Consider the following 20,967-nt stretch of genomic DNA (forward strand, 5'->3'; position numbering starts at 1 on the left):
GGACTGGGAAAAGTCAACATTGGATAACGACCAAAACTCAGGAACAGATAGTTTAGAGAACCGCAGCAGTAGTGTGGAGGAGGAGACTATTGTGGTACAAAATAACAGCAATATTGCAGAGCCAGATAATATAAACGATGAGAGCAACAGTGAAACAGAGTGCATAGATAAAGGAATTGGGACGAAAAACGGAGATGGCTCCAATAAAGAGGTAGACAAGACAGTCACAGATATAAATACCTTGAAAAACGCAAAACCGGAACACATTTGCAAATTCTACGCTAAAGGAATATGCAAATATGGAAAATTAGGAGCAAAATGCCATTTTCTGCATCCTCGAAAATGCAGGAACATGTTGGAGAGGGGTACATGACGTTTTGGAACAGGGTGTAGATACTTCCACCCTAAATTATGTCAGTTTTCAATTAGGGACAAAAAATGCTACAATCTTCAGTGTCCGGAATTCCATGTGAGAGGTACAGAGCGTTATAGACGGGAAGATCAATATGACACTACTAGAAATTTTTTAGAGGAAGGCAGAAACAGAGTAGTAAATATAAGAGAGAGGAACAGTCAGATGGAACCACTACAGGATTACAGAGGGGAACGGAGATACCCACAAGACTGGAATTCAAATTACCAACAAGCACACAGGTACTACACCAGACAACACCCGTCCTACTACCAAAACTGGACGAATCACTTCCAAAACGACACACCCTGGACGCAAACACAGTGGCCTCCTTATCAGAGCCTCAGATATTAACACCAAGTAAGGCTTCCAGCACTTCCACTAACACGATAACATCATTTATATTTGCCAACATCCAGGGTATAAAAACACGCAAAACCAACAAAGTTCAATTTATAGATGGTCTCCTTCATGAGGCAAATGCAGTGTTTGCAGCCTTAACAGAAACCCACACAAAGGACTACCATGATGGTGAAATATGGATCTCAGAGTACAATCTTTTCAGATGTGATAGGAAACACCGGCTTCAGGGTGGGGTCAGCCTCTACATCAAAGACACTCATCTGTACTGAGCTGCTAAACACCTCAAATTATATGGTGGAAGTGCTGATAATCAAAATAGAGATTTTAAATGTAGTTATTGTCCTTGTATATAAGTCACCGGAGGCAAACCCTCAGCAGTTTAAAGACCAACTAATGAAAATAGAACACTGCTTGGAAAACCTCACAAATCCAGCTCCGAACATCATCCTGCTTGGGGACTTCAACCTACGGCACCTGAAGTTTTTTTTTTTTTTTTTTTTTTTTTTTTATTATAAAAGAATACACAATGTACAAAACAGACACCCGCCGAACGAACAAGTTATGAACATACACAGGACAATATAACAAAGGAAGTAAACCACGGATACACTAAACATACCCAACAAAAACCAAGAAAGAAAACACATGACACAAGGCACAAAAAAAAGAGAACCCAGAAACGGGGACAGTATGTACCACAAAAAACAGAACATGACATAAATAGCACACAATAGAAATAACATAAAACATATGCACATCCACACAACCTTAAGTACAGAAATACAAAAGGAGAACGCACATACAAGCCCAGCCCAACAACCCAAACACAGGTGCATAAAAGTACAGAACAACAGGCCTCCGAAACCCGTAAGAGGCAAAATTACAAAACTACATTAAACAAAAAACATGGAAATACATACATTGAAAGTCAAACAGAAATAACTGAGTACATTTCTTTTTTCTTACTCCGTTTCCTCATGCATAATTAAAAAGACATAATACAAAGGCAGAACACAAAACACAAATCAAGAAAGAACAGATAAATAATACATAAATAGCACAAGGCAAAGTACATGGCACATAAAAAGAGAAATAACAATCAGTAATAGCAAAAAAAAACACTCATAACACAGGAACAGTAGTACATGAAAAGGGGGGGGGGGAGGACAAAACAAACCCGGGCACCCCAACCCCCACACAGAAAATCACAAAATACAGAAGAGGCACGCTCCAAAGACATAGGAGCATATAAGCATACATACCATAAAGAACAAAAATGCACAAAACATAAAACCCATACAAGGCAAACAAAAAGGCCCACGCAGGAGCCAGGGAAAACATAAAAACCACACCCACACACAAGCACACCCAAACGAAACACACACCCACAGGAGCAACCACAACAGAAACAAAACAACCACACACACACACACACCCCGCCCAACCCCCGCCGAGGAGGCCCATCGCAGGACCGGGGACCGAAAACAAACCAGAACAAGACCCACCCAACCAACCCACAGCCAACATCCACGAGCCCAACCCACGACCAATCACTCAAAAGCAGCCCCACGAACATACGCACCAGTAAACCAACCACAAAAATCATCCGGAAAAGCACGCTGCAGCCACCACCAGGTGAACCGTAAGCGTCCTCTCAAAAACCCCAAAACCCTATCAACCCCATAACCCTCCCTTCGGCCAACCCACACACAATACACATAGTCAGCGACAAGAAGACAGAGCGTATTACGCACCCGTCGAGAGCCCCGCGGAAAAGACAAAAACAAAAACGGCAAAAAACCACCCTGACATCCCGGCCCACAAACCACGGCCAACACAGCACGAAACCAATCAAGCAAACCACTCAGCCTCTCACAAAAATAGAAAACATGTAACTGAGTTTCAGGCAAACCACAGTGGACACATGCGTCAGAGGCACCCAAACCCAGCATGCACAACCGGTCATTTGTCGCCAACGACAAATGCAACATGCGAAACAACAACTCCCGCTGCTGCGGTGCCAAAACCGCGCCCCTAACGCCGCCCACACCTCCCCCCAATCCCAACACGGGAATAAAGACTCCACCCGCGGCTGAACACGACAAAATAGAACCCCATAAATCGCCTTCACTGAGAGAGACATATAACCCGGACAACGACAGACAGCCCGAAGAATGTCTACCGCCCAGGAGTAAACAGGAGGGGTACAAAAGGCCACCTCCCGACAAACACCGCAATCCACCAAAAAACTAAACCGGACCGAACAATAAAAAATACACAAAGCATTGAGCCCCCCACCCAACGCTAAACCCTGACGCAACGAGACCCAGAACAGCGCCCGAGCCCTGGTAAACACATCAGGAATACCAACCCCACCTTCCCGCACCGCTAACACCAACGTCGAGCGACGAACCGGGTGGTAACGACCACACCACACGTACCTATAAACCTGACGTTCCAACCCCAGAGCCAACCGGCGATCTAGGGGGAAACACCGAGCCACGAACCAGACACGTGACAGAACTTTACAAGTAACAAGCAACGCCCGCTGATATATTGTTAACGGGCGCGCAGCCAACAACCCAACCGCAACACCAACACTACGAGAAACCGCACCCCAATTAAATTCCAAAGATCTCTCGTAAGAAGCGAACCAGGTGATCCCCAGAACACGCAGAGAGGAGACCACCGGAAACCAAGACCCCTCCCACACAAGGCGAGAGGACCACCCACCGATACCCATAAGACCAGATTTGGCACGATTGACCTGGGCCCCAGTGGCCAACTCAAACCTCTCAACCACGACCTGGACAGCCCGAACAGAACCAGCAGAGGCCACGAACAGGATGGTATCATCTGCATAACCGCAGATGGGTAACCGAAGATCAGAAGGCAGCCGGGGGGGACGGATCAACGCACAAGCCTTGACCGCCCGAAAAAAAGGCTCCTGAAAGAGCACATAAAGGAGCATGGAAAGCGGACAACCCTGCCTCACCGAACGGCGGACAGGGAAAGGAGCACTCAAGAACCCAATGATGCAAACCCGACTGCAACACTGAGCGTACAACATACGCACCCAACGAACAAACAAAGGCGGAAAACCAAGCCTCTCTAACACACGAAAAACAAAAGCTAACGAAACACGGTCAAAAGCCTTAGACCAATCCAGGCAAAGCATCGCTGCTGACAAGCGAGAGCCCGACACGTACAGAAGCACATCCTGAAATAACGCATTGCACTGCAGTAACGAGCGACCTGGAACACCACAAAACCGTTCCACGGAAACCACAGACGCAACCACACGGCGACACCGACCAGCTAAAATCTTGGACAGGATCTTATAGTCCACATTCAACAAAGTAATGGGTCTCCAGTTCGAGAAGAACCGCAAATCGCCCGGCTTCGGGAGCAGCCGCACAATCCCAACGCACTGAGATACAGGCAGAACGCACCCCCGGAGGCAAGTCCGGACCACCTCCAAAAGAACATCACCCAACACATCCCAAAAGGCAACATAAAACTCGACAGGAAGACCATCCGAGCCCGGCACCTTCCCGGAACGAAACGACCTCACCACACCGAAAAGCTCCCCCAACGAAACATCTTCCTCCAAACCAACACAATCAGCAGCAGACAACCCCGGAGCACAATCACCCAAAAAACCTTCCGCAATCGCGTCGTCCCCTACCACCTCCCCATAGAGCGCAACCAACTCCTGCCGCACATAATGCAACACACCACCGGTGTCCGAAACAACAGACCCATCCGGCCGTTGCAGAGCCGTAAAAAGAACACTGTCCCGCGCAGCCTTCACCTTCCCTAAAAGATAAGGAGAGAGCCGTTCCCCGTCAACACGTTCACTCACACGAGCACGAACACGAACACCCTCGGCCCACTCATTCCTCAAACCACAAATACGCTCCTTACACTCCGCAATCTCCCCAAAACAGTCAATCCCAGCATTGTACCGCACATACAACCGCGAAAGCCTCGCCTGGAACAACCGCAGCAACCCAAACCTTCCAGCAGCCTCACGTTTGGCAGCCACCCGAAAAAACAACCGACATTGCTCCTTACACCACTCCCACCAATCTAAAACAGAAGGAAAATCACACCGCCGGGCGAGAACCCCGACCCACCAAACCCGAAACTGCCCACAAACCCTCGGAGAACGCAACAACCCACAATTCAGCTTCCACCACCCCCGCCGACCCGTACCTGACTGGGCACACCAACCCGGACCACCACGAGACTATGGTCCGAGAAAGCAACCGGGACAGTGTGGAAAGCAAACACAGAACACCCCCCGCCAGTAACATACACGCGATCAATCCGCGAACGCGCCCCATGCGCAGCAAAAGTAAAGGACAACTCGCCCCCATAGAGCACAGCAGCATCCTTGAAACCGCAAGAACGCACCACCTCCAGCAGCGCACCCGAGACATTCTGCGGGCGGGCGCTACTACAGTCCCGCGCACTCGTCACACAGTTAAAATCACCACCAAAAACCATACTCCGCGTATCATGACGCAGGAAAGGGAGAAGCCCCACCCGAAAAAACTCCTCCCGTTCCCGACGCCGAGCCACCCCCGAGGGGGCGTACACCGTCAGGAACGGAAGAACGACCCCCAAAAACTCAACCCTCACAAACAAAACCCGCCCATCTTCATCCATCTCCGTGTGAAGCACGGAGAAGGAAGCCCTCCTAGAAAACAACATAAGCGTCCCCCCGAAGGACGTCCTTGGCGGGTTGAGCACAACATGAAAATGCGCACTTAAACACTGCAGCACAGACACCTCACGAACATTATGCTCCTGGATCAGAGCCACATCCACACGCTGCTCCTGCAGAACATCCAACAGGCCCAACTGGACCCCAAGATCATTTAAACCACGAACATTCAAAGACGCACAGACAACAGAGGGCGCCATCGGGAGAACCTCAGGACACCCCCAACCCAACGCGTCCCCCAGGGGACACAACCGCACCCGCAGCGGGAGCCACATCCACACCACCAGGCTCAACGCCCTGCTGCACCCTGGAAGACGACCGGCCAAGAACCGCCTTCAAAATCACAGGAGACACACCATGCGAAGAGGGCGCCCCAGGCGTCGAGGACACCATCCACAGTTTTTCCACTGCCTCCGCCGCCCCGAGCCCGACACCACGCTCAAAGCCCCGCTCATCCCCAGATCCCGCTTCCAAAGGGGGAGGAGGAACCACTGGAGAAGCGGAGGGAGGAGCACCAGCCAAAGGCACACCACCCGAAGCCTCAATCCTCTTCCCAGGGGGGCCCCTGCTGTGCGACCGATCCCTCGGAGCACGCTTTCGTCGAGGAATAGAAGAGCCCAATGCAACCACAGGAGGCACAGCACAAGCGACAGCAGGCGGCTGCGCCACGGCACCAGCATCAGGAACACCGCTAGGCTGGCCGTCAGGAGACACAGTATCAACACCGCCCCTGGCCTCGGGAAGCACACTGGCCACTGCACACGGGTCGCCCTCCGGCACCACACCACACACGTCGGATTCCAAGGAGACACTCGGGTCGCGATGTACCTCCGCCGCCACCAGCATAGGCGCACCCGAAGCAGGAGCCGCGAGAGCATCAGAGTCAACAGACAGAGCAGAGGACCCAGCAGCAGACGGAGAGGTAGGGACAGCTGGGGACGACGCCTCCAGAGGCACACCCACAGAGCCCAGGCCCACTGGGGGCGCCCCAGCCTCCGGCAGAAGCGGAAAATCATCCGCATGGAAAACCGATGGGTCCTCCGGGCGAGGGGCACGGCAAGCTGCAGCGAAATGGCCTACCCCACCACACCGGAAACAGGAGCTAGTCTGCCCCTGGTAGAACACACGCACAGAAAACCCACACACAGCCACCCGAGAGGGAATAGCCCCAGAGAGCCGCATGCGCAAAGTACGGGCACCCATACGGAGCCCCTTCAGGCGCCCACTAAGCAGACAGGCATGACGCTGCCCCACCACCTCACCATACCGACGGAACGCGGCGGACAGCTCATCCTCAGGAAACTGCACCGGCGCACCATGAACGCTCACATACGTCAAGGGGCCCCACGGATCGGAGACCTCCACTGTCACAGCAGAACCTGGAAGTACATGCGTCCGTGTACCCCATCGACGCACAAACAGCTGATACACCTGCGCCGAGGAGAACGTCACCGCCACCCGGGTAGGGGAAAGTTTCTCAACACCGTAGAGATCTTGGTACTCCACACGCATGACGTCCATAAGGGCAACCTCCACCAAGGGCCAGTCAATGGGGGCCGAGAAATCAAGCCGGGCGGTGTCGACCCGGCGAACACGGCCACCACTAGTCGACGCCATGACACCCGCCAGGCCCCGGCCAATGGCCGCACCACACCGTCAACAAGACGACCACCACGCAGCAGGTACAGGTCAACACTGACAGCCCGGGCCGAACGTCAGCGCCCTCCGGTAGCAGAGCGGCGAATCCACGGCACCTGAAGTGGAAGCACCTGGCTAATACAGTAATATCAAAGAATACCAGGAAGTAGCCTAAATGAACAGGCACATGCAAATGACCTGCTACGGATGTGCGACAGGTTTGCCTTAAACCAGCAAATAGTAAAACCAACTAGGAAGGAGAACACGCTGGACCTCATTTTCACTAATAATGATGAATTGATCAGGAACATAATGATTACAAATACCTGTTACTCAGATCACAACTTAATTGAAGTTATGACAACCATGGGGAGTAGACCTTCAAAACCAGTCCAGATTCCCGGTGGAGGAGATTTCAGCAAATTCAACTTCAATAATAAACAGATAAATTGGGAGCAAATAAACCAGGACTTCACAGAAATAAACTGGGAAGAACAGCTAGAAAATGCAAACCTGAACCAGTGCCTGGAAAAAATAAGCTCAGTAGCACTAGAAATATGTTCAAACCGCATACATCTAAGAAAAAAGAGGAAGAGATGCAGATTTGAACGGGAACGTCGTTCCCTATATAGGCGAAGAAAACGAATCGCAGAACAACTTGAGAGTCGCACCCTATCTCAAGAACGGCGAAGAAGGTTAGGTAGAGAAATAGATACAATTGAACGGAAGCTACAAGAATCATACAAAACCCAGGAGAGGCAAAGAGAGCAAAAGGCCATCAGGGAAATAGAAAGAAATCCGAAATATTTTTTCTCCTATGCAAAATCAAGATCAAAAACCACATCTAGTATCGGGCCCCTGCGAAAGGGAGATGGAACTTTCACCGATGACAACAAAGAAATGAGCGAGCTACTGAGGACGCAGTACGACTCTGTTTTCAGCGAGCCATTAAACACACTAAAGATTGATAACCCAAATGAATTTTTCATGGATACGATACCAACATCAAATCATATATCAGACGTCACCCTATCCCTACTGGATTTTGAAGCCATAAACAGTATGCCTATGCACTCTGCACCAGGCCCGGATTCTTGGAACTCCATATTCATAAAGAACTGTACAAAACCACTATCGCAGGCCCTCCACATTCTGTGGAGACAAAGCCTAGATACTGGCGTTATTCCTGATATACTAAAAACAGCAGAGATAGCACCACTTCATAAAGGAGGAAATAAGGCAGAGGCAAAAAATTACAGACCGATAGCGCTAACATCGCACATCATAAAAATTTTTGAGTGCTAAGAAGTAAAATCACAAAATACATGGAATCACAGCAACTCCATAACCCCGGACAACATGGTTTCTGAACAGGGCGCTCTTGCCTGTCGCTGTTGCTGGACCACTATGATATGGCATTAGATGCTATGGAAGACAAACATAACGCGGATGTAATTTACACAGATTTCGCAAAAGCTTTTGATAAATGTGACCATGGTGTTATTGCACATAAAATGCGTTCAAAAGAAATTACCGGAAAAATAGGCAGATGGATCTACAATTTCCTGACCAACAGAACCCAATGTGTAATAGTCAACAAAATAAAATCCAGCCCATCAACCGTGAAGAGCTCAGTCCCCCAGGGTACTGTGCTTGCTCCAGTACTTTTTCTCATCCTCATTTCGGACATAGACAAGAACACAACCTATAGCACTGTATCATCCTTTGCAGATGACACTAGGATCTTCATGAGAGTAGGCAACATAGAGGACACGGCGAACCTCCAGTCAGATGTAGATCAGGTCTTTCTATGGGCTACAGAAAATATGGTTTAACGAAGATAAGTTCCAGCTCATGCGCTATGGAAAATATGAAAATATAAAAACGGAAACCACGTACAAAACTCAGGCAAATCATAACATAGAACGAAAAGGCAATGTAAAGGATCTGGGTGTACTCATGTCGGAAGACCTTATATTTAAAGAACACAATAAAGTAGCCGTCACAACTGCAAGAAAAATGACAGGTTGGATAACAAAAACTTTTCACACTAGAGATGCTATACCGATGATGATACTTTTCAAAACGCTTGTGCTCTCTAGAGTGGAGTACTGCTGCACAATGACAGCACCTTTCAAAGCTGGAGAAATTACTGACCTGGAGAGCGTGCAGAGATCCTTTACTGCTAGAATCCACTCAGTAAAACATCTAAACTATTGGGACCGACTAAAGAGCCTAAAACTGTACTCCCTTGAGCGCAGGCGGGAGAGCTACATAATAATTTACACGTGGAAAATATTAGAGGGGCTGGTCCCAAACCTGCACACAGAAATAACATCACATGAGACCAGAAGACATGGCAGGATGTGCAGAATACCCCCGTTGAAAAACAGATGTGCAACAGGTACTCTGAGAGAGAACTCTATCAACATCAGAGGTCCGAGACTGTTCAACACGCTTCCACTACACATAAGGGGCATAACTGGCCGACCCCTCACAGTGTTCAAGAGAGAACTGGATAAGCACCTCCAAAGGATACCTGATCAACCAGGCTGTGACTCGTACGTCAGGCTGCGAGCAGCCGCGTCCAACAGCCTGGTTGATCAGTCCGGCAACCAGGAGGCCTGGTCGACGACCGGGCCGCGGGGACGCTAAGCCCCGGAAGCACCTCAAGGTAACCTCAAGGTAAGGTAACTTCGTTACTCATGTTGTTCCTTCAGCAGACGTGGCTTTCTAGAGAACCAGAGAAGGACTTTGCATATTCTGGCTGCTGGCTTACACTCCTCGTCGACTATACATCTTCCACTTCCGGTCCTACATTGGGCTTTGTTCATACAGCTAGGTTGGGCATGCTCCGATGACATTAGTGAGGCAACAGCCCATCATAATTACTCGTTGACGTCTAGAACCAGCTCTCCCAATGAGAGCATACTGTGAACAACCTTATATGGGTGAGGCATCAACCAGGTGACTTTTGACATCACCTCTGAGAGGGAGGGTTGGGGGTGGGGGGTTGAAGCGTATCCCCCCACCCCTCTGTCTGGGGTCCAGACCATCTGGCACCCCCTGCCAGAAGGAACAGCATGAACACCGTTCCACTGATCTCGGTTATTCAACGTGTGGTTGGCTCTATGGGACGAGGAGGATGGGTACAGTTAGGCATGGAGTTGAAAGACACAACTACAGGACTGATGGAAGCATGGATCTCACACAGGGGTTGGAAATGCACAGCTCCCAATTTCAGGGAGGTTACATACTCCTCCCCAAGTACAAACACACGAGCAACTTCATTCATTGCCTTCTAAAAAAAAAAAATTAAACTAGTTCTAAAATAATTGACTAAACCATACAATAAGTTTATTAGAACCTGCCAGGTTTGCACGTGACCTTGTCATCATAGGGTGACAAGGTTTAACCTGACTGCAAATGAGGGTTGAAAGAGGGTCCTCCTCCTCAACGGAGTCAGGAAAGGGAATTACTGACAGCAATTCCAAATTCCTCCCTGACAATGTATGACTTTAGGGAGAATTTGAATGGTTTTCGATCCAAATATGCAATAAATGAAAACTGTTTCGATTTTAATCAACCTTTTTTGACAAGTTGTATATGAAAAGTTTAATCTGGTCCAAGTCTCAGCATCGGAGCATAGGAAGGGAGAAAAAAAAGTCAATTAATCCAAAATGGTCAAAAACTATTATCAAATACAAGTGTCAACTGAAATCATGTCTCTCAGCTATCACAATAGGATATATTAAAAAATATTTTAGTTTTATTAAAAAAAATGTAGATTTTTTATAATTTTCTCTTGTTTATCGGGTGATTTGCATGAACTTGTACACCTGACTGCATGTAAGCCTATCTGTAAGGGTGCCAATTTTGGAGGAAATTGGTTGATGTCAACCTCAAGTCAGATGGCAACACCTTAGACTTTATTTTTTCTTATTTATTTTCAAGTAACATAAACGTTCAAATATCTTTCATTTTTTATTCAGTTTACATGAAACTTACACCTTATATGTAAAGTTTTTCCAAAATCCTGAGAAAGCATTTTTTCCCAAGTTCATTTATTGATTTTATTAATAGCAATAAACATGATATATTTGCATAATTTTTTGGGGGAACTTTGACTATTTGTATTAGGAAAACTAAAGATTTTTGGAAAATCCCCAACTTGAGATCCTTTATTATATGCTAATGTGTCAGAAAAGGGTCACAGAATGATTATATTTGGCAGGTGGGGTTGTAAATTTTGTTTAATATGAATTGTTGTTTGTCTGGTCATCGAAGATGCCCTTAATTATAAAATTTACCGGGCCTAATTTTCTAATAATTCTATACTGACCCTGCCATTTGGCTGCTAATTTTTTACTTTGATTTGCGGGGGCCCTTTCGTTCAGTCTCATTACTAAACTGCCCTCTTTTAGTACCAATGGTCGCACCTGCTTATCATAATAGTGAGCATACTGCATATGCGCTTGACTGGACGCCTTGGCGGCTACTCTCCAGGAATTTTTAATTTTTATGAGAAATTCTGAAGGATAATCCTCTCCAAAAGTTAACATTGCAAGCCAGATGCAAAGTTACATGAATGGCCAGTGAACAGTAAGAGTGGCTGAGTATTAATCGACTGATGCACCACTGTGTTCAGTGAAAACTGTACATAAGGTAACTGTTCATCCCATGAGGCTGGGTCTCTTTGCCAGAATAGCAAGCACGTATTTTAGTGTACAGTTAGTTCGTTCCACCATGCCGTTCTCCTGAGGGTGGTATGGAGTGTGTTTTCTGAGATCAGACATTCTTGAAAAATCTTATTCACAAACTCTTGTCCCCGATCAGACACTAAAATTTTAGGTCCAAACACAGTTACGAATCTAGATAAAAATGCGTCACCTAGTGTCTACGGGTCCTTATGGGGAAGTGCTATCAAGGTTGCATACCTGACAAATGGTCCACTAACACAAGAGCATACCTATTGCCTGAGTAACTACTGTGCAAATGAATCAAGTCCGCACCTACCCTATCTAGAGATTCAAATTTCAAGAAACTCTTGGAGTGGGGCCTGTACCTTTGGGGCACCTTTTCGTCTGACAGGTGGAACAAGACTTTACATACTTAATCACTTGTGATAATAAGACAGGGAAGTAGAACAAAGACTTTGCTCTCATACACGTCAAGGCTTGAGATAATTTGGAGTGGTTGAACCCCATGCACAGATACAATTAATAAGATAGGGATAGATTAGGGCATAGTATAATGAGGAGAGCAGAGTGGGGAACATAATATCCGATTTTAGAAAGTATACCGACCGTTTTTTAAACTCTTTTGGCAATGTGTTGTATGTGGGTGCTGGTGCCGAAGTTCAGTCTGTTGACTATGGATAGGCCAAGGAACCTCCCTTAATTCTTATTGGTAATGTTGACATTGTCTATCTGAAGTCGAGTCTGATTTGATGATTTACTACCAAATTAAATGTAGGTCATTTCTATGTTTAGTGTAAGTTTGTTGGTTGACATCACCGAGTGAACTTTTTTTTAATTCACTGTTGACAATAATATTTAGTTTGTGGGGTTGGGGTCAGAATAGATGAAGGTAGTATCGTCAGCAAAAAATATTGGTTTAAGAATGTTAGAAATATTTGGCAAATTATTAATGTATACAAGAAATAGAAGATAACAAAATGCTGCTCTGTGACACCCCTATGGCACCCCTAGTGTCAATGAGAGAATTGGGGAGGATATGCTATTGATGACTATATATATTTGTGATATATATTGGTCACTGAGATAGGAACGAAAATAGTCCAGAGCAAGGCCTCGAATACCATTGTGGTGAAGTATAAGTAAAAGGTAGTTATGATTTACATAATCAAAAGCCTTTCTCAGGTCAATAAAGAGGCCAATTGGAACTCATTTTTGTTAAAGGCTGTGCAAATTATATTAAGAAGACTAATAATGGCATCATTGGTACTCTTTTGGGAACAGAAGCCAAACTGGCAGGGACTTGAATAAGTTGTTTTACAAAGTAGGAGTAAAGCTGTTTGCTAATAATTTTTTCAAATTTTTGAAAGTATAGGTAGACTAGATATTGGTCTGGTTTGATATTAGATACGAGATATTTCAGTAATGATATTGGAAGAATGCTGGTTTTCAGTTACGTCAGTCATTAAAGAAATTCGTTAGGTGGTGTTAACACTTTTTTCTTGTCTGTTTTCTTTTTTCTTTCCTTCTTTCTTTACAATGATCGTTCCATTCCCATTGTAACACTGTTTTATAAGTCTTAGGTTTGTTTGCGAATTATATGCAGCCTGTGGAGGAGGGATCTACGCTGCTTTGTAAGGCACTCATTGACAGAGGTTGATTTTTTGCTAGCTGCTGTTTGGATGAGGTCATACTTAGCAGTGGGACTATAGAGATGATGAGCATTTGCCTAGTTCTACAGGGACTGTTTTCATCTATCCTGACAGCTGATTTGATATCAAAGTTGACTTTGATTTTTGAATTAATTAGTGCATTATTGAAGTAAATGATACACCCACGGACTACAAATACAATTAGTCACCAACAGAACCTAAACACCTAACCTAACCTATGCCTATATGTGCACAATGTTAATATATTATAAATTAATATTTGAGAAAATTCCCGTTTTGAATGAATAGCATGTAAAAATTTATGAATGCGTCTGAGGGGTCGAACGATGGATGTAATGGACTTGAGTCGAGGATGGTTTGCAGTATTGCGCAGTGAGCTGGGAGTCTAATACCGTCACTAGTTAATATTTCTACGTCACTGTAAACACCAGTCTTCTGCATTTTCCGTAAGTGACGAGTCAGATCTTCCAGGAATCTAGTGCTTTAGCCATATCATTTTCACACACCCCAAAGCGTAGGAGAGCGGTCAGCACATCGTCTTCCAGGAGCTTGAACACATTAAGGGTCAACAGGAAACGAGAATTCCCTGCCATTTCAAACCGCCATCGCTAGCTCGTGCAAGACCCTTCTGGTGCTGATCTCTCCCCTGTATACTGCAATAGTCATAGATATAAGGTCAATATATATATTACACTTGACACTCCAATGATACAATGTTACTGATAACAAATCAGTTTACATGAAATTTAAAACTGTCGTATTTAAACGTAAGAACAAAGAGTTCAGGATTCAGCTCAAGTCCTCCACCTCGGTTTGCTTTTGTTGTTTGATATACACTGGATGTCTACTGTGTTTATATAAAATTAACACACTGGATGTGTGTTAATAACACGTCCATTTAAGCAAGCAAGCAGACCAATATTACAACAACGTCTCCCTCTCTATCCACACACCCTTCCAGCAGTGTGTCCACCCGCAAACCTCCGCCAACTACGTGCCCTGCCATCCACTTTGTGGCTCTTCCCTCCCTCCTGAGCTCCACCCATGGGTGCGTGCCAGCCACCACCTCCCTCCCCCTCACGCTCCCTCCCTCCCTCCCCCTCACGCTCCCTCCCTCCCTCCCCCTCACGCTCCCTCCCTCCCTCCCCCTCACGCTCCCTCCCTCCCAACCCCTCACGCTCCCTCCCTCCTGCCTTACCCGCCCCTCACCCTCCCGCCTTACCCGCCCCTCACCCTCCCTCCCTCCCTTCCTTCCCCTCACTCTCCCTTGCCCCTCATCCTCCCTCACCCCCCCTGCTTCCCCCCTCATTACTCCTCCCCTGTAACCACACCCTACTACCCTTTCCCCTTTCTCAGCTTTGCCCACAATTTTAATGTTCAACATTTAGTTTAATATAGTTTAATTAATAAAATATTATCTCTTGTAGAATATTATTTGATAGTTTATATATTGAATATACATATTGTGACGGTGTTCCCCCCCTTATATTTCTCCCACGCCTGCAGTAAGAGTCATGTCTACTTTTCCCAAGCGTTCTCTACGTTGCAGGCTACAATTTGATATATGGGAGAGAATGAAGTGTTCTCGGAGAGCCGAGAAATTTGTGAAATAGTAATATTTTGGCCTGTGGTATAGGCCCTTTAGGGAGCCAAGATGGCGCTTGCCTCCCTGATTTCCCGCCAAAACCATGTGACGTCAGTGGCACCGGATTGGTCACCGACAGCAATGTGGCACCGGGAGCCAATGAAAACCTCCCGTGGCGAAAGTGACGTCACGAAGGAAGGGGGTCCGGGCAACGCGACGCGCTGGCGCCAGCAGTCAGACACGACACGTCAAAGAGGTCGGACGTGCGACGATTGGTCCTGTCAGTTTGACAGTTGTTTCCCGCTTCCGTGGATTTACGCGTCACCTGAAGTCTGCCAGTACTCTGTGAGGTCTTCCCTAGTTCATGTGTTGAACCAGAGAGGGAATCGACGGTTATATGAGCAACAAGTGCTCCAGTCAGGTACTGTGCAAGAAGCAGTGAAGCCGTGCAGTGACGTATGTGACGTCTGTGGCAGTTCACCAGTTCGTGACAGCGTAGTAGCTGACAGAGCCACTGGGTAGCTGAGGAAGGAGAGGACTATTTGGGGAATCCGGACGACTGTTGCTGAGACGTAGGCGGCAGCCGTTGCTGGGAGAAGACGACGGCCAGGAGACCGACTCCAACCCTTCAAGAAGTCAAGGAGGAGGACGGACCTGCAGAGAAGAGGGCACGGAGACGACGCGCTAAACGGTGGGACGACGAGAGGCTCTGGTAGGACACGACGACGTGTCGTGTGGGGGCGTTTCCGACACGAGGACCAGGAGCTACATCTCGACTCTCATCGGAGGATAGGTTGAAGTAGGTGTTTCTAGTTCCCTCCCCATTTCCCTTTAGTTAGCTATATTATTCGGCTATATTATCTAGCCTGAGGATTTTATATGTCGTGAGCAAGTCTCACCAATGTCACAGTGAGGCACCAGTTTGCCGTGTAGTACTATCAAGAGTACTTGTAATACTTATGTTGATTATTGGTGTGTACAGGCACCAGGAACAAGTGATAAATTTACTGTGTTGTGTATATCTTTCTAGAGATTTTGATGTGAACATATAGTGATAAATTATATATAATATTATACCAGTATTTGGAAGTTAGGCTATGTGCCCAGAAACTATTTATTTTACCATTTACTGATGTCTGATCTATATGCATTATTATGTCTGTGTTCGTGCAGTGATTAATCATTTGTGAGTACAGTGAATTATTGTGTTATTGCCCACGAGAGAAAGTACTGAAAACTCCAGTGTTAATATTCCATAATATATTGTTGAATGAAGGGCAGTGAAGGCCATTACAGTGAGTCCTTGTAGCATTGATTGTAGAAAAGACTGTTTGAGCCTGAGTACAGTGTAACTAAGAAATACGTGCTATTGTAGCCAATATCGTGTGTGGAGTTCATAGTAATATTGGAGAACTTAAAGAAACAGCGCGCGTGAATCTATAAAACAAGCAAATAACTTTCACGCGGGGGCCAGGCGATCAGCTGTTCTTGACACTTGATGAGGAGGGGAGGTGTTGCCACTTAGCGAGTGCTTACTATTCGTTGGAACTACCGGCCACTGCCAGGAGCAGTTGATTTATCTATTATTGTTTGGCCTTGTGACATCTTTCATACATTTTAAGTAAAATACAAAATTACTATTGTGTTTTTATCATCTCCTCCATTGATCTTGTGGCTATATTATACTGAAAGCATAGAGTGATAACAGTAAGTACCTGCCTGAACTCCTGATCTATTGTGTGACCTTGCCAAGGCTACCACTAATTCCACCAGTCCACTGAGGTGTTACTGGCCACCTAAAACACCAGTTGGCGACCTTGTGGTTAACCGTAGAGCCCGATTGTTGGGGAGGGCACATGACAGTCAAGTGAACGAGTCGTGTTCTCACTCTTTCTTAATCAGAGGCCGTTGAGATTGACTGGGAGACTCTCCTGGCGTGCAGTGGCGCCGTGAGGATCGAGTGAAGACCCGCAGGGCTACGGTGAGTGACCTTGAGCATAACTATTGCTCACCCCAGAGTAAGAATAGAGAAGTGTAAAACCCCAACAATATCAATATATAGTTTATTATATAATATATACAATATTTCTATCCTACATCTCTTAATTAAACTAAGAAAATAGTTTCTTTAACATAACAAAATCAAAACCAAGACAAACTTTATGTATTAACAAACTTCTTTAAGTATTATATCAAACTAAATATGTACTACTATTCGTAACATATTACATCTCTAATGTTTCATAGCATAACTAACTTTATGTAATATCAAACTTAGGTTTCATGCAAAGAATAACAAAACATGTGTAGCAACAGTTTCACTAAGACCTTAATAAAATTAAATCAAGACCTTTCTTCAACATAGTATACTGTCATGTCATCTTATATCTCAAAATTGTCACTTTAAAATACGTCTCTCTTGTTAGAGGAATATATATTATGTGAGGAGGTGGTTCACCAGCTCACTTACAATAGTGCTCTTATGCCTGTGGGAGCCAGTACACTTGTTAAGTGGGCGGACTTAAGTTTTGTACCAGCAACCGAAACATCTAGTGTTTGGGCTCATGTGAGAGCCCCAGTCATCCGCAGTCCATAAATGTTACCCTGGCCGGGGTGGCATGTCTGTGGACAGTGCTAGAGCTGATAGCATCATCTCATTGTATAGCATGGAGCCAGACAACTTTGCGCGCGAACGGCTAGGCCGCAGGCGTGGGGTGAAACATGTGGGGTCCCACGCTCGCCGGTTAATTGAGTGGTTGTCATGGAAACCAGCCCCCATCTTAGAAACATCTTGAGCCGCCATGTTGGTCGGCCATCTTGGAGCTGCCCTAGGGGCTATGCTACACCGTCGCTGATTGGATGAGAGGGGTAGGCCGCTGTATGCCTTCCTCTCATTGGTTATTTCGAGAAGGACGCGGGGATAGCCGGTGTGAGCCTCATTCTGAACTCAGCCGCCACCTTGTCAAGACGTTCCTGTACTCAATTCGGCCAAATTGGAGTATTGGGTGTCGTGGTGGCTGGACTACAACTGCTGATGCTTCCTGCTTCACCTACGACATCGGTCGTCACAGAATCCGGCAGAAGTCGTCGCTTGGAGGGGTTTAAGACATTATTGTATGCAGGGGGTAGAGGTACAGTGATCTGGGATCGTGGGGGAATGTGCATACGAGCAGCTACAGACTCGTAGATCCCATTACCAGTGATGATTAGACTTGCTAGTGCTCTGTAGCAGTCGATGGGAACGGGGAAATTCGTGTCAGTGTTAAGGCAAATTTCCCAAGGTTGGTGTGAGACGCTATTGTTGTGCGCGTCACCTGGGTATGAACGCTTCACTTCACCGGGGAGTCGAGGGTGCGAACTCAGCCGTGTTGAGTGGGAGGGGTTCGAGTGTGCGCCAATTTTCCGTATAAGTACTACGGTCAGGAACTACCGCCGCCTACACCACCCGGAGCGAGCCAGCCACCTATAGCGGGGTGCCTGATGTATGGGAATGGCGTGTAAAGCCGGCAGTGTGAATGAGTAAGTACCTATGTGTGTATTTCGGTGATTAGTGGTCTCTAAAGCTTGAATTCGAGGTCAAGTGTTCCGTCACATTGTCACGCAGCACCTGTTCAGGTGGAGTGAATTGTGGGCGAGGAGATTAATCACCTGTGTTGTCATCTTGTCAGTCCAGAGGGACTTAAGTCTGGTGTACACAGACGTACAGGGTGTGTGTGTGTGTGGGTACACACGGGGAACAGGATACATAGTTTAGCCAAGGACGGAGAGGATGTCCATGTAATAAATTCTTTTCATTGTGGTAATCATTTTTGATCGTCCGTGGGACGGAGTGATATCATTTCCATGTGTGGTCTTGCAGGTGTGGAATTCCAACACTGAGCGCTCAGGTATGTGTAACGCCAGTGATTCCTGGCAATGATTATTGTGGAGTGTGCCACAGTGTGGCTTAAATTTCTTGTAGTGTTCCCAGGGCCGTGACAAGTGTGATTTATATAAATATATATATTGTGGTTGCAGTATTAATTAACGTAATTTTGGTGAGGTTTGGTGAGTGACGAGGCCGTCTAGAGAGACCGCCCCCGCTCTGTCGAGTAATGTAACTCTCGAGTGGTTATCGGCATGCGTGACCGATAAATCACTCACCCATGTGATTTAAGGAGTGTGAGATTCTCCTTAGTGTTCCCAATAACGTTTGATAGCTGTAGGCTACATGTGTCAGCAATAATTATAATTATATATATATATAAAATCGTAGTGTCACGGTGCCCAGTGTTAATGTTATTTACTGTGGTGATTGCAATATATTGACCTATGTTCTAGGGGTCATTTGCAGCAGTAAGTAAGTAAGTGTTGTGCAGTATTCTAATATTTGGAAATTAGAGTACTTGCCGTGTGTGTTATTGCAAAGGGGGTTGTTATTTGATGGTGATTGTTGCTAGTGTTGAGCAATCACCGGATGTGATTGCAGTCCAGTAAAACCATTGTGGGCAGGGTTCTAGAGGGTTCATGTCCTGTAGGTTATTTTACTAGATTCTGCAGTATTGTCATTGCAACCGGATTGTAACGTAAATCACTGTGATTTGTTAGTGTGATTTGTCATTGTCGTGGGGGGAACTCGGCTGTAGACGAGTACTTGGGTACAAATATATTCTCCTGGTTATCTGGTAGGACATCGAAGTCCAGTATTCAGTGAGGTGATTGCGAGGCAATTAATATAACGTAACCAAGGGAACGCCCATTGCTTTGTTCTTTGACAATTTGAGTAACGTAGAATACGTTTGGGTTAATATACTTTCCTGTAAGCAGCTACGGTAGTCTCGAGGAGCCTAGCCATCAGCCAGATAAGAATTAGAGTATTGTCTGTCGTAATTAACGGTCAGTGGGCCGGGTAATTGACGTGTTTCAGGAAGTCAAAGTAATTAATCTCGATCCTTGTTTGATCGACTCACACGAAGGCTACATTGTTCCATTAACGTAACGTCGTTATCTGCCCGGAAGTACCGGCATTTGATTGACTCGTGAGAGGAGTAACGTCATTTTAGAATAACGTAAACGTGGGGCTAATTACTGTTATTAGCCGAATGAATTGGTCTGAGTATGGAAGGCTCAGACGGAATTCATACCTTAATGTAAATTGCTGAGCCAGTGTGAAAGGTTGCATATTTTAATTGTTTAATTATTGATCTTGAGGATAGTAATTAATTACTCTAAAGGTAATCACGAGTGATTACCGTTCTCTTAGCACTTTGGACATTGCAAATCAGAGTTTACCATCGCTGAGTGATTAGTAACCGATTAACGTAAATTAACGTAACTAGTAAAGAGATTAATCAGCTGTCTGGAAGTACAGGGATTAATGGGATTTTCTCACTGAATGCTCGACGGGTAGAGTGTTGTTTGATTTCCGCGTTACTAGTGACAGTTGTAAGAGTTGTTAATTTAACGTAAATATTACCTTGTTATTAACGTAAATGTTATTGTGTTATTAACGTAAATCAATTGTCATTGATTGTTGATCGTCCGTGGGACGGAGTGTTAACGTAAGGATTAATTTGTGGAAGGGTGCTGGAGTTGCCAGTGAACCCATTAGTTATTGTTGTCATTGAAAGACTACTGATTTGATTGCATTGCAACCGCTGTTGCAGGAGTAGACTGCACTGAGGCATAGAACAGTTAGGAGGTTACTGGAGACGTATTTCAGAACCTACTGTGTCATTTGTTGTAATTGTGATTATAGATCTGTTAGTTCTTGCTTGCTTGTTGATTCCTCTGTGGTCACGCTTATGTTCGAGTTAGTTCATTATGCAGTCCGAGGGGCTGGTGTCTAGCTGTCATTGATAGTGTCACAGGAAGGATTTCGAGTAACG

Source organism: Procambarus clarkii, chromosome 69, assembly GCF_040958095.1.
Source record: "Procambarus clarkii isolate CNS0578487 chromosome 69, FALCON_Pclarkii_2.0, whole genome shotgun sequence".
Taxonomy (NCBI): Eukaryota; Metazoa; Arthropoda; class Malacostraca; order Decapoda; family Cambaridae; genus Procambarus; species Procambarus clarkii.